Consider the following 15,373-nt stretch of genomic DNA (forward strand, 5'->3'; position numbering starts at 1 on the left):
TGTCCAAACATAGGCTTCCAATATATCAATCTTTATGTCTCGACCATTTCGAGACTCCTCGTCATGTCCGTGATCACATCCGGGACTCCGAACAACCTTCGGTACATCAAAACATATAAACTCATAATATAACTGTCATCGTAACGTTAAGCGTGTGGACCCTACGGGTTTGAGAACTATGTAGACATGACCGAGACACCTCTCCGGTCAATAACCAATAGCGGAACCTGGATGCTCATATTGGTTCCCACATATTCTACGAAGATCTTTATCGGTCAGACCGCATAACAACATACGTTGTTCCCTTTGTCATCGGTATGTTACTTGCCCGAGATTCGATCATCGGTATCTCGATACCTAGTTCCATCTTGTTACCGGAAAGTCTCTTTACTCATTCCGTAATACATCATCCCGCAACTAACTCATTAGTCACAATGCTTGCAAGGCTTATAGTGATGTGTATTACTGAGTGGGCCCAGAGATACCTCTCCGACAATTGGAGTGACAAATCCTAATCTCGAAATACGCCAACCCAACAAGTACCTTTGGAGACACCTGTAGAGCACCTTATAATCACCCAGTTACGTTGTGACGTTTGGTAGCACACAAAGTGTTCCCCCGGTAAACGGGAGTTGCATAATCTCATAGTCATAGGAACATGTATAAGTCATGAAGAAAGCAATAGCAACATACTAAACGATCGAGTGCTAAGCTAACGGAATGGGTCAAGTCAATCACATCATTCTCCTAATGATGTGATCCCGTTAATCAAATGACAACTCATGTCTATGGCTAGGAAACATAACCATCTTTGATCAACGAGCTAGTCAAGTAGAGGCATACTAGTGACACTCTGTTTGTCTATGTATTCACACATGTATTATGTTTCCGGTTAATACAATTCTAGCATGAATAATAAACATTTATCAGGATATAAGGAAATAAATTATAACTTTATTATTGCCTCTAGGGCATATTTCCTTCAAGAGCAGGGCGGTCCGAACAGCAGATTTGGTGGGGAGGAGGCCGATGATGACGAGCAGCATGTCGTCAGGGAGGCTGCTGATGAAGTCCAGGCTCGCCGGATGCTGTTTTGGCTTGAGCCGCCTCCGCTTGTTGGCTGCCTCGCCGTCCATCTCAACCGGCAGCGACGCCGGTGTACACATGTGCTGGTGTGTGTTGTGTGCTGGGTGTGCGCGAGTGTGTCCTTCTGTGCATGCCGACGCGCAGTGGTGAATTGTGCGCGAGTGCGTCCTCCACGCGGAAGAAGTGTGTCCTCAATGCGCCCTCAGCGTGCGGGGTGCTACCCGAGTGGTTTCAACTTTATTTACTTCACCGCGTGTCAGATGGGCCTCTAGTTTACTTATTTTCACCCACTGCCACATGGGCCAGCACACGAAGATACAGAACACGAGCTGACAAAGCAGCATGTGGACTGGTTGGCCGGTCAACTAAACAATATACGGAGCTATACGCTGACACAGTGAGCGTATAATCCATCGGTATAGAGTGTTCGTGTGAGAGGGGAGGCCCGTGAGCGATAGCAGAGAGAGAGAGAGAAAGAGCTACTCCCTCCGTTCGATAATGTAGTTCCAACATTTTTTTAAAGTCAAACTTTTGAAACTTTGACCAAGTTTATAAAGAAATTACTTATATCTACAATACCAAAGATAAATGATAGTATGAAGTAAGTACATGTTGTGATGAATCTAATGATCTTTCCATATGTAAATGTTTTTCTCCACATATACCTGGTCAAACTTTTCGGAGGTTTGACTTTTCAAAACATCCATATGCTTATGGACGTGAGAGAGTCCCTAACTAGAGAGAGAGAGAGAGAAATAGAAAGAGTGAGTGAAAAAAGTGTGTGTGCGTGTGTGAAAGAGACATGGACAACACTCGATAAAAGTCGAGAAAAAACGTGTGTGTCTTATGCAAACATATCACACATGCATCTTCGACAACGGAAGCAAGGTGAGGAGATAGTGTGTGGTTGTTTGCAACCGAGAGAGCAAGACCCCTAGCACGTGGCCAAGAGGGTCTGACAAACAAGGGAGAGAGGTCGAGAGAGACGTACGGAGAAAATGCAGACATGGGGAGGAGAGAGTGTATGTTTGTCATAGAGAGATCCCCAGGTGATCGTGATGGGACTACATGTGTGGGAGATCGAGTGACAAGGTGTGTGCGCGATAGAAGATACCATGAGAGATATCGAGATAGATGTATGGATGGAAGGAGACAATACGTGTGTTCCTGATGGCTAGTGAGAGATAATCATACTTAGGGGGGGAGTGCTTGCGCCTATGATGGAGTGAGGGATTATGGTACTTATTAGGGGGGTGCGTGTCACATAGAGAGAGAACAAGGGCGGAGAGTGTTGGATGGGTCTATATGTATAGCGCGAGCGAGACATGTGTATGTGTGAACCAGGGAGATATAAAGTTTGAGAGAGATTGAGGAGCCCTGATAAGGCTGAGTGGTGCGTCAGATAGCTGAGAGGGGGAAAGAGATATTCCATCCGCTCGATAATGCAGTGCATGTAATTTTTTAGAAGTCAAACTTTGAAAACTTTGATCAAGTTTACACAAATGTTATTTATATCTTCAATACCAAAGATACATCATACAAAACTACATCTCATGGTGAATCTAATGGTATATGTTTGCCGTTCCAGATGTAATTGTTTTTCTCCACGTACATGGTCAAACTTTGTGATGTTTGACATTTCAATAAATCAATATGCTATGGACCGAGGAGAGTGCCTAAGTCGAGAGGGATCAAGTGCGTGTGAAGGAGAATGAGTAAGTGTGCAAAAAGAGTATGTGTGTGAAAGAGAAAGTGACAACAAATGATAAATTAGAGAGAGTGTGTGTTTTTTCGTTTCTTAGGCGAACATATCACGCATGCATCTCCGAGATAGAAAAGCGAGGCGAGGAGATACACGAAGATAGCTAGTGTGTGATTGTTAACGGAGAGAGACACCCCTATAGCACATGTCCAATAGAGGTCTGGCCAACAAGGAACAAAGGTCAGGAGGGACACATGGAGAACATGGACACATGGGGAGGGCGAGAGGGTGTGTTTGTGATAGAGAGACCCCCTCGAGATCATGAGGGGACTATATGGGTGGGAGATCGAGGGAGGTGCGTGCGCGATAGAAAGATGCCCCGAGAGAAATCGAGATAGACCATGCACATGTTTGTGATGGAGACTAAGATTAGCTAGTCATATACATATAGGGGGGGACTGTGTGTGCCTACAATTGAGTGAGAGACCATCATACTTGGCTAGCTAGGCATGAGATTGTGTGTGTGTGTGTGCGTGTGAGATGGAGAGAGAACGAGGGAGAGAGATAGAGTTTTAGATGGGCCTATCGAGTGCGAGTGAGATATGCATGTGTATGTGTGACCTAGGTAGATGGAGAGTTTGAGAGAGAAGGGGAAGAGCTCCGAGACGACAGAGTGGTGCGTGAGAGAGTTACGGGCAACGAGCCAAGGAATTTGTGTGCGTACGATGACTGCACCCAAGATATCTAGCTTGGACTAGAGAATCATACATAGTGTGCGAGAGAGACCTATAGATGGAGTGTATATGCATGCGAACTAGAAAGACCCCCCCACGCACACACACACAAAGAGAGAGAGAGAGAGAGATGGAGAGAAAGAGAGAGGACCAACAAGGTTTGTGTGTTGGATGTGTGCAACAGAATTGAAGATTGTCGGTGAGAGAGAGAGAGAGAGAGAGAGAGAGCAGGAGTCCGGGAGAGGGGGTCGCGTTTTATGCATCAAAGACTGATATAAACCATGTTTCCATATAAACTTGCATTCAAATATTTAAATTGGAGAACATGTTGTCTGCAATCCACACATGAACGGATATATGCGTATATCAAACAAGTTCATTAATTTGACTTTCAACATGTTCATAGAGTACTATTATACTGTACAACATGCTATTCGATTGAAGTGTTCAATTTTGGATTTAGTTCACTATTTTGACCTGGTGAACGAGCTATTTCATTGAATCGAGATATTTCATTTTGGGTTTGATTCCCGTTTTTGAGTGGGTTAACTATTTGTCATATAGTAAATCGCTAGCAACGAGCATGTAAAAACACATTACTCCCGAGCATCATCTCTCCTTCTAAAAAAGAAGTGGCAAGCTAATATTTCTAAATTTGATTCGAATCGACTTGGTAAGGTAGACGTGGATGATGGTTCTCCCAAATTTTGAACGAACCGTTAAACATCCTCTGCTCGGTGGAATTCGCCCGAGCAAATAAATGGGAGACGCGAAATTACCGTCCTATGTGGGAGACGCATTAATTGGCCCGTTGTACATCGAGGGTAGGTTCGTAACCTCATCCAAGCGCGCCTTCTCCTCGGCCGAAATGACATGTGCCGAATAATTCATAAACCATGGTCGGCAAAACACGCTCTCCTCGCCCGAAATAGCTCACGCCCACTTTTTCAAAACACGCTCTCCTCGCCCGAAATTGCTCGCGCCCACTATATTTCAAAACACGCCCTCCTCGCCCGAAATTGCTCCCGCCCACTATTTGGGGAGAAGCAAAGTTACTCTACTATCCCCGACCCTCAGTACACAGACCCAAGCCGAGAAGCCTAAAGGCAGGGGTAGAACTGTAACTCCCGCTCACATTTCAGACAAATGCGTCTGTAAAACATGGTTCCACTCCCCTCCCAATTCCCCCCCCCCCCCCATTCATACCTCGTGGGCGCCAAATCACCTTCTCCCCGGAAGCTCCCTTCCCCCGAGCCATGAAACCTCAGCCCCTCCTCCATGGCGCCCCCACAGCACCAATTTCATAGCCGCCCTCCTCCCTAATGCCGGAGATGCTGTCCATTTTCCGTCGTGCACTGGGCCGTGTGCCTCTTACTCTGTGTTGCTGGAGCTGCCTCGACGACGGCCGCGCTAACCATACCGGAGCCGATTCACCCCCGCCGTTGTTCACGGTGTCGGAGCGGCTCCAACTTCGGATCCGTCCAGAGTCCCGGCACTGCTTCCCCGTAGCCGTCGACCATCGCGACATCGTTGTTTCCCTGCCGCCGGTGGCCACCACAACCGCGCCGGCCTCACCGACTCGGCAGCTAGACATGCGTACTTCACCATGCCGCCAGATAGGTCGCACCCTCATCTCAAATCACTTTATTTAGGCGTCAGTTGTCTGAATTTTTATTCTGGGCCAATCGATTCCCAATGGGAAGCAGCACCCCTCGAGGCGGCGGAGCTCCTAGGCTGTCGGTTGGCTGGTGTCTAACGTAAGGGTGCGGGGCCGCAAATTCGCCATGGTAGCAGCGCTTAGATGGCTATCTTAGAGTTGCGTGGGTTCAAGGTACTGCCGCCGCTAGATCTGGATGACGGGGAGTCTTTGTGGATTGGCCCCGGGGCGGCGCAATCACGGCAGTGCGGTGGGGCGGGGAGCGGGGTTTTGGCCGGGGCCACGGACGGTGGAGGCAAGCTGCTCGGCCGTTGGTCGCTGGCTCTTCGGGGAAGATTCCTAACAGTGTCAGCCGGGAGGCACAAGACGACCATCAAGCCATCCAGCATAGATCGGACAATACCAAAATAAAATAAAATCATGTGACCCCAATTTAGTCTCAGTCAACAGACGTGTGACCACTCTCGTACCTTGCTGTTGATCTCTTAGTGTATTTCTTCAGATCAAAGAGATGTGTCGTTCTTAACATTATGCATTATCTGCATCTTCAGCCACACCATCTTCCGACTCACCGCAGCTGCTCCAACAAGGGAAGCATACACCAGAAGGGAGCTATAGTCCCCACTCAACAGTTCCCTGCATCGAATGTGCGTGCCCGACATGGACAGCCACAACAATTGCAGGGCCATCGACAAGTCAGCACATGATGCTCACTCCTATGGATGGCGGCCAGATAGGTTGTACCCTCATCTTACTTGTGTGCAACATTTATGGCTTTGTTATTCATCTAAGCATGGAAAATAGATTATCACATTTCGCTGTATATTCATGCTGATCTCTTACGGGTCTTGTTCAGGAGTTAACACTATTCCATAGTTCAGCTAAGATACTTGTTCTTTAGGTAACGCTGTTCCATAGTTATCATCCATCAGCCAATGCTATCCCACAGGCTGGTGATTATAGTATTATACCACTTCTAGTATTACCTATGTTGTTCTTTAATACTTTTGTGTGCCATCTAGTTAATCTTGAGTACAAACGATACATATTCTGTAGCTTTCATTTGTGTTCTCCCTTTAGTTTTTGAGACCTGTTGCTGCTAGTTAACCCCAGTCCTACTATTTATGTCGTCTCCTACAGGCACTCATTACATAAATCTACCTACTAGTTGTCTTCCATGCATGTCAGATATAATTGCACACACTGATATATCCACAAGAACCTCACGGAGCAATGTAAAGGCCAATAAACTTGATGTCAATGATACCCAATATGATGGAACATGTAAAGGCAGTTCTTCAGAAGACTTGCAGAAAGATGTTGAATCCTCTTCACCCCACAAGGTCCTTGCTCTAACTTGGCCCGTGATATGGGTACAACATGCATATAATGTCCTGGAGTGTATCTACTCTGTTGCAATGCCATGTGCTTAGCATGCTGATCATGCATGTAAATATGTCATGCCTTCTTGTTTTTCAGTACCTATTCCATTCATGATAACATGTTTTCAAATTCAAGTACTCTCATTCTACTCTATCGCAATGCAATCTGCTTAATTTGGACATCATGCTTCTGAATATCTTATGCATTGTTATTCATCAGTACGTACTTCATCTGTCTACCATACCATGTTTTTTACATTGAAGTGATGTTCTAGTGCTCTGTTGCAATGCCATCTTAGTTTCCCAATCATACATGTGTATGCTGCCTTAGTTTTTTCTGTTCGTATTCCGCTAGCATATAGTTTTACATTCAACTAGTGTTTTTTTACTGTGTTGTCCTGTCGTATCCCTAGCTCTTACACCATACTCCCTCCGTCCAGATTACATGTTGCCGAAATGGATAAAAAAGAATGTATCTAGAACTGAAATACGGCTAGACCCATCCATTTTTTCCAGATGGACGGAATACATGTCAATTTGTCATGCCTTTCTATTCTTCAGTACCTATTCCATCTCTCTGCTGTAGCATGTTTTATAACTGAAGCACCATTCTTCTATACAAGGCATGCAAGGGGAAGACGACTATGTTAGAATCTGAAGGGTTACAAACTAGGTCTTTGCAAAAGATCCAAACGCCAGAACATAATAAACCAACTCCACTTTTTATAGATATTGCTCCAGCACAGAGAAACCCAACTCCTACTGAAAATAAGCAGATTCCAGTGGCCAAAGAACTAGTCCGCTCCAGTCCAGCAAAAATATGTCAACTCCATTCTAAGAAGCGTGTGCGTATCCTTGCATCATGAAATTTTATAGCATGCTGATCATATTTTCTACATGTTTCTTACCCATCTCTCTTTTAGAAAATAAGCTTAACAACTAGAAGAATTTCTGCATTGGTATCGTCTGTGAGGAAAGATTCTTGCAGGAATTCTCTGTACTCCAATGCAGATGTAAGTACCTGTTGTATATCACTATATTTTTACATCAGCATGTATTTTGTTAATCGGCATGAATCCAACCTTTATCTGATCTAAATTTAGTTGTAGCAAAATGTATGATTAAAGGCCACAATGTTAATTTTTGTAAGGAAAACTGCCTGGTAGTTTTGCATCCTGAGCTGCATGAGTGTACTGTCTCATATGAGTGGGTTTGATTACTTTGGTTCTGCAGTGCGTTTTCCGTGTTTTTTTTACTGTGTTGTCCTGTCGTATCCCTAGCTCTTGCATCATACTCCCTCCGTCCGGATTACATGTCGCAGAAATGGATAAAACTGGATGTATCTAGAACTGAAATACGCCTAGACCCATCCATCTATTTCTGGATGGAGGGAATACATGTCAATATGTCATGCCTTTCTATTCTTCAGTACCTGTTCCATATCTATTGTAGCATGTTTTATAATTGAAGCACCATTCTTCTATATAAGGCATGCAAGGGGAAGACGACTACGTTAGAATCTAAAGGGTTACAAACCAGGTCTTTGCAAAAGATCCAAACTCCAGGAGATAATAAACCAACTCCATTTTTCATAGATACTGCTCCAGCACAGAGAAACCCAACTCCCACTGATAATAAGCAGATTCTAGTGGCCAAAGAACTAGTCCGCTCCAGTCCAGCTAAAGAATGTCAACTCCATTCTAAGAAGCGTGTGCGTATCCTCGCATCATGAATTTTTTTAGCATTCTGATCATATTTTCTACATGTTTCTTACCCATCTCTCTTTTAGAAAATAAGGTTAAATGATAGAAGATTTCCTTCATTGGGATTGTATTCGAGGAAAACATCTTGCGGGAATTCTCTGTGCTCCAATGCTGATGTAAGTACCTGTTGTATATCACTATATTTTTACATCAGCATGTATTTTGTTAATCGGCGTGAATCCAACCTTTTGTCTGATCTAAAATTAGTTGTAGCAAAATGTTAAAGGCGCCAATGTTGATTTTTGTAAACAAAATTGCCTGGTAGTTTTGCATACTGAGCTGCATGAGTGTACTATCTCATATCATGCACATTACTGAATTATAGTGCTACTCTGGTTGCCCATTCATTCATTGTGTCAATGTTGCTTTCGTATTACCTTAGCTGGCTGATGATAGCTGTGCCATATTGTGTTAATTTGGTGTTGGCTAGTTGCCCAAACGTTCGTCGTGCCAATGTTACTTTCCTATTATCTGACTTGGCCAAAGATAGCAATGCTAGTGTCTTAATTTGGTGCAGGCTGCTGAAGATAAGAAGACAAACTCTGAAAACAGCAAGGCAACCCCATTGATTCTTTCCAATAAATCTAGGCCAGGTAATATGCCAATAACTCATGATTAATCTGTTTGGTTCCCCTCCTAAATTATGTTATGATGCAGTGGTCGAGACACTCTCCACTATCAATAATACAAGCCTGCCAAAATCGCCATCTGAATCTGTTCAGTATCCTCTGTCTCGAATGCAATGGAAAAAATGTATGTTTGTGAACCAATTAATGGCTGAAGGAATGATGGAAATGGTGGAGGAATCAGAGGTGCAGAGTCATGCGACACAACAACTGATCAATGTTTTCAGACACAGTGTAGCAAAGCAGCAAGAACTTGCCCACATGCTTATGGGTGTCATCCGTGCTGAGGTTGCAGATTGTGACATTGTAGATCGTTAGGTTCTGTTCATTTATTCGCACTGGCATCAATCTTTGATTGCCCAGTGGATGTAATTTCCTGTAATATATGCTGGATGTGCAACGTTTTTCCCTGTATGCCGTACCTTTGCTTGATCGGTTTTGGTCCTGTGCATAATTGCTCGTCGTAATGGGCTCAAATTATCTAATTTGGCCTAAAGACATGTACGAACTTTAGTGGGCCCATTAAGTTAATGGGCCGTTACCAGGCCGAAAGTTAATGGTCGGCCCTCTTAACTCCCGGGTCGTTAACAGGCTGACATCGAAGCGGGCAACAGGTGGGCCCAATTAATTTCACGGGCCGTTAACAGGCCATTACTAAGTTCGGGCTACAAATGGCCCAACTATACTGTGGGCCTTTAGCAGGCCGAAAGAGACAGCGGGCTTGTACTGGACCATGAAGAGCATGGGCCGCTAAGAGGCCGAAAGTCGGGTTGTATTGTAAATGGCCAAACTGTGTTGTGGGCCTTTAGCAGGCCGAAAGAGAAACCGGGCCGGTATTGGACCATGAAGGGCATGGGCCGTTAAAAGGCCAAAACTCAGGTCCGACTACAAATGGCCCAACTCATTTATGGTCCGTTAACAGGCTGAAAGGCACACAGGGCCGGGAATTGGCCCAACAATGAAATGGGTCGCTAAAAGGCCAAAACTCAGGTCCGACTACAATGGCCCAATAGATATATGGGCCGTCAGCAGGCTGAAAGACACACCGGGCCGGAAATTGGCCCACACTTAAATGGGTCGCTAAAAGTCCGAAACTCAGGTCTGACTACAAATGGCCCAACTGATTTATGGGCCGTCAACAGGCTGAAAGAGACACCGGGCCGGTAATTAGCCCAATATTTAAATGGGTCGCTAAAAGGCCGAAAGATGTACATTGTGAAAATTGGCCCATCCACTAAATGGGCCGTTAACAGGCCGAAATCTCATCGGGCCGATATTGAGCCCAAATATATAGCGGGCTGTTAACGGGCTCGAACTGACGATGGGCTGCAATGGTGTCAAATCTTTAACGGGCCGTTGACGGGCCGAATTGGCACATCTCGTACGTGCCGTGGGCTTAAATGGACCTGACACAAGTAGGCCTTATATGGGCCGGCCTGCTATTTTTTACTGGGCCATCCTTTTTCACCGGAATGGGCCACTGTTGGGCCGTGCCACGTGTCGACCTATCATAGGCGCCTCCTGTCCAATGAGTGGATGACATCTGTCCCAACAGTGAGGCAACACGTGTTTCCTCCGGCCAATGATGATTTTACACATGGAAAATCCCCATTGGTCCGGGCTGTTAACGGGTTATCGGATCCAAAACCGGACCCGATAGCTTAAGGCGTTCCGTTACGGTGGATGCCACGTGTCGGTCACCCTTGACGAAAGCACTTCTGTGACGCGCGATTTATCGTCATGGAAGTGGACACTTTCGTGATGATAATTTTGGTAATGTCATGGAACACTTCTACGACAACACAGGTATGACTATCTTGATTCTGTCATAAATTTGTCATGGATGTACATGCATGACAGAAAACGTGACCTACTGTGACGAACACGTATCATCACGGAAGTGTATCTTTTTGTAGTGTGTACTTCGTCAGCACGGTATTGTGTGACGCGCGGGCATGCTACCCCATGCCGCAAAAGCTCCTGGTCGTGCTCCTTGTCGCCTCCCAGAAGCTACACCAGTACTTCCATGGCCGCCCCATCAAAGTCATCTCGGCTTACCCACTAGAGAGACTGCTCCGGAGGCCAAATGCCGCGGGGAGAGTCGCCGAATGGAACATTGAATTGCAGGCGTTCCAGTTGGAGTTCAGCACCACCAGGGTCATCAAGGGTGCGGCGCTCGCCGACTTTGTGGCAGAATGGACCGACGTCCCCAGCCCCAAAGCAGGTGAGGACTGACCCCTCTCACCAGGAAGCTGGGTCATGTACTTCGACGGCGCCTTCGCGCGCTAGGGCATGGGGGATAGAGCCGTGCTCATCTCGCCCAACCAGGACAAGCTCTACTATGCCGTGCAGCTCTGCTTCCAGCAGGGCGAGAAGGTCTCCAACAACATCGCGGAGTATGAAGGCTTGATCGCTGGTCTCAAGGCTGCGGCAGCCTTGGGAGTGAAGTGCCTCACCATCAAGGGCGAATCCCAGCTCCTTGTCAACTTCCCCAACAAAGTATACGAGTCGAAGGACGAGCACATGGAGGCATATCTTGCAGAGGTACGCAAAATTGAGAAACAATTCTTGGGCCTGGAACTGCAGCATGTGCCTCGCGACACGAACAAGGAAGCCGACGATATCGCCAAGAGAGCGTCCAGGTGCCTGCCTCAGGAGCTCGGCGTCTTTGAGGAGCGGCTCTTCAAGCCTTCGGCAGCCCCACCCGCCGCGGGGGCAACAGTGCCTCAGGAGGAGCTCCCCCCACCAACCTCGGGAGCCCCCGCCTGTGGCCTGACCTCAGGAGCGCGCCTGCTCCTCACGCTCGAGCCTCAGGAGGGGTGCTGGACCGAAGAGTTCAAGGCGTACCTGCTTCAGGGAACCCTGCTGGAGAAGGAAGAAGACGCGGAATGCCTGGCTTGGCAGGCCACTGCCTACTGCATTCAGGACGGTGAGGTCTACCGGAAACGACCAAACGATGTTTCTTTGCGATGCATCTCCAGGGAGCAGGGGTGTGAGCTGTTGACCGACATACACGGTGGGGACTGCGGGCATCACTCATCATCGTGCACCCTCGTGGGCAAGGGGTTCCATAGCGGATTTTATTGGCCCACAGCGCTCAACGATGCCATCGAGCTGGTGAGATCCTGCGAAGCTTGCCAGTATGACGCCAAGCAAATCCACCAGCCTGCTCAGGGTCTCCAGACCAACCCGCTCTCGTGGTTGTTCGCGGTCTGGGGGCCCCACATCTTGGGCCCACTACCCAGAGCGCCCGGGGGCTACCGCTACCTCTACGTCGCCATCAACAAGTTCACCAAGTCGGCGGAGCTGGAGGCGGTCCGCACCATCCCAGCCGGCTTGGCAGTCAGGTTCATCAAGGGCCTCGTGAGCCAGTTCGGGGTCCTGAAAGGATCGAGAAGAGGTGTCTAGAGGGGGGTGATTAGACCCTCAACAAAGAAAAGTAACAATTTTTAATTTCTTCACGTTAAGGTGGAGTTTTAGCACAAGTTTAAACATTCACAATACATTTCAAGCAAGCATGCCAAGAGTATATGAGCAGCGGAAAGTAAAGCATGCAACTTGCAAGAAAGTAAAGGGATGGGATTGGAGTGTGCAAACACAATTGGAGACATGAAGATTTTTGGCGTGGTTCCGATAGGTGGTGCTATCGTACATCCACATTGATGGAGACTTCAAACCACCAAGGGTAACGGTTGCGCGAGTGCACAGAGGGCCCACCCACGAAGGGTCCATGAAGAAGCAACCTTGTCTATCCCACCATGGCCATCACCCACGAAGGACTTGCCTCACTTGGGTAGATCTTCACGAAGTAGGCGATCTCCTTGCCCGTACAAACTCCTTGGTTCAACTCCACAATCTTGACGGAGTCTCCCAAGTGACACCTAACCAATCTAGGAGACACCACTCTCCAAAAGGTAATAAATGGTGTGTTGATGATGAACTCCTTGCTCTTGTGCTTAAAATGATAGTCTCCCCAGCACTCAACTCTCTCTCACTGATTTGGATTTCGTGGAAAGATGATTTGAGTGGAAAGCAACTTGGGGAAGGCTAGAGATCAAGATTCTTGTGGTAGGAATGGAATATCTTTGTCTCAACACATGAGTAGGTGGTTCTCTCTCAGAAAATGAATGCTGGAAGTGTAGGCACGTTCTAATGGCTCTCCTCACGAATGAAGGAAGGGTGGAGGGGTATATATAGCCTCCGCACAAAATCTGGCCGTTACACACAGTTCACCAAACTCGGTGGGACCGAATCGAGAAAGTCGGTCAGACCGATTTGGTTCAACATGTGAACGTTAGAGTTTTCTGGTTGGACCGATATGATCAACTCGGCGAGACCGATGTGCTAGGGTTAGGGTAAAACCTCAACTTGGTTTGACCGATTACGCAAACTCGATGGGACCGATTTTGGTAATATGCAAAACAGAGAGTTGGTCAAGCAAACTCGGTGGGACCGATTGCGTATCTCGGTGAGACCGAAATAATTGCAATAGGAAATAGACAGCTTGCAAGCCCATCTCGGTGAGACCGAGATCCCATCGGTAAGACTGAAGTGATTAGGGTTTCTGGCAGTGGCTATGTCAAGTGAACTCGGTGGCGCCGGATAGATCAAATCGGTGGGGCCGAGTTTGACTTTTGGTTTAGGACATTTGTGGAAATGAGAAAGTGGTTGAGGGCTTTGGAGCATATCGCTAAGCACTTTGAGCAAGCAAGCCATTAAGCAACACCTCATCCCCTTTTAATAGTATTGGCTTTCCTATGGATTCAATGTGATCTTGGATCACTAAAATGAAAATGTAGAGTCCTGAGCTTTTGAGCTTTTGCCAATCTTCTGTCCTTAGCATCTTGAAGGGGTTCCACATCCTCTTGTCCATGCCACTCCATTGTTGAATTCATCTAAAATATACTAGATAAAAGTATTAGTCCAACAAGAGATATCTTGACATTAATTAACAAAATCACCCAGGGAGCACTTGTGCTTTCAGGTCCTAAATTGTATCATCACCGACAATGGCTCGCATTTTCTGGCAACCTCTTCAAAACATACTGTGCTAACCTTGGAACACAGATATGCTACCCCTCAGTGGCGCACCCCAAGAGCAATGGCCAAGCCGAGCGCGCAAACGCGGAGGTCCTGAGGGGCCTCAAGGCAAGAACTTTCAAGAAGAAGCTCGAGGCCTGCGGCAGGGGCTGGCTGGACGAGCTCCAGTTCGTCCTATGGTCCATCCGCACCGCCGCGACCAAGCCAACCGACGAAACTCCATTCTTCCCCGTCTACGGAGCCGAAGCGGTTCTCCCACACGAGGTCAAGCATCGCCCCGCGCGGGTCTTGCCGTTTGACGAGGCACCCCAGTACGCCACGCGGGGGATGGACCTCGTGCTGGGGGAGGAACGCCGCCGTCAAGCCTCGCTCCGGGCAGCAAGGTACCAGCAAGTGCTGCGGCGATACCACTGCCGCAACGTCTGCTCCAGGACGCTCGAGGTGGGTGATCTCGTCCTGAGGTGGGTGCTCTCCAGGGAGGGGCTGCATAAGCTTTCTCCCATGTGGGAGGGCCTGTTTAGGTTTGCCCGCATCTCCGGGCCTGGCGCCGCGCGCCTAGAGACGCAGGACGGGATCCCCATCCAGAACGCCTGGAACATCCAGCTCCTCCAGAAGTTCTACCCATGAAGCAAGGCCCAGTGCCTGTGAAGGTCTCCGCTCGTGACACTCTCACGTAATAATGAGTGGGGCTGTACACGCCCCGGAGTCTCCGGAGTGCCGCCCTCGGGCCTCGGGGACTCCCTCCCACGTCCTAGTGGTAGCACTTAGCTCCGCGCTGGTGAGAAGACTAGACTAGGTGCCGGACGCGGCTGTTCATTTGCCATAGCTCGTTAATCAAAGATGGTTATGTTTCCTAGCCATAGACATGAGTTGTCATTTGATTAACAGGATCACCTCATTAGGAGAATGATGTGATTGACTTGACCCATTCCATTAGCTTAGCACTCAATCGTTTAGTATGTTGCTATTGCTTTCTTCATGACTTATACATGTTCCTATGACTATGAGATTATGCAACTCCCGTTTACCGGAGGAACACTTTGTGTGCTACCAAACGTCACAACGTAAATGGGTGATTATAAAGGTGCTCTACAGGTGTCTCCAAAGGTACTTGTTGGGTTGGCGTATTTTGAGATTAGGATTTGTCACTCCGATTGTCGGAGAGGTATCTCTGGGCCCACTCGGTAATGCACATCACTATAAGCCTTGCAAGCATTGTGACTAATGAGTTAGTTGCGGGATGATGTATTACGGAACGAGTAAAGAGACTTGCCGGTAACGAGATTGAACTAGGTATCGAGATACCGACGATCGAATCTCGGGCAAGTAACATACCGATGACAAAAGGAACAACGTATGTTGTTATGCGGTCTGACCGATAAA

This window comes from Aegilops tauschii, chromosome 3 (genome assembly GCF_002575655.3).
Source record: "Aegilops tauschii subsp. strangulata cultivar AL8/78 chromosome 3, Aet v6.0, whole genome shotgun sequence".
In the NCBI taxonomy this organism is placed as follows: domain Eukaryota; kingdom Viridiplantae; phylum Streptophyta; class Magnoliopsida; order Poales; family Poaceae; genus Aegilops; species Aegilops tauschii.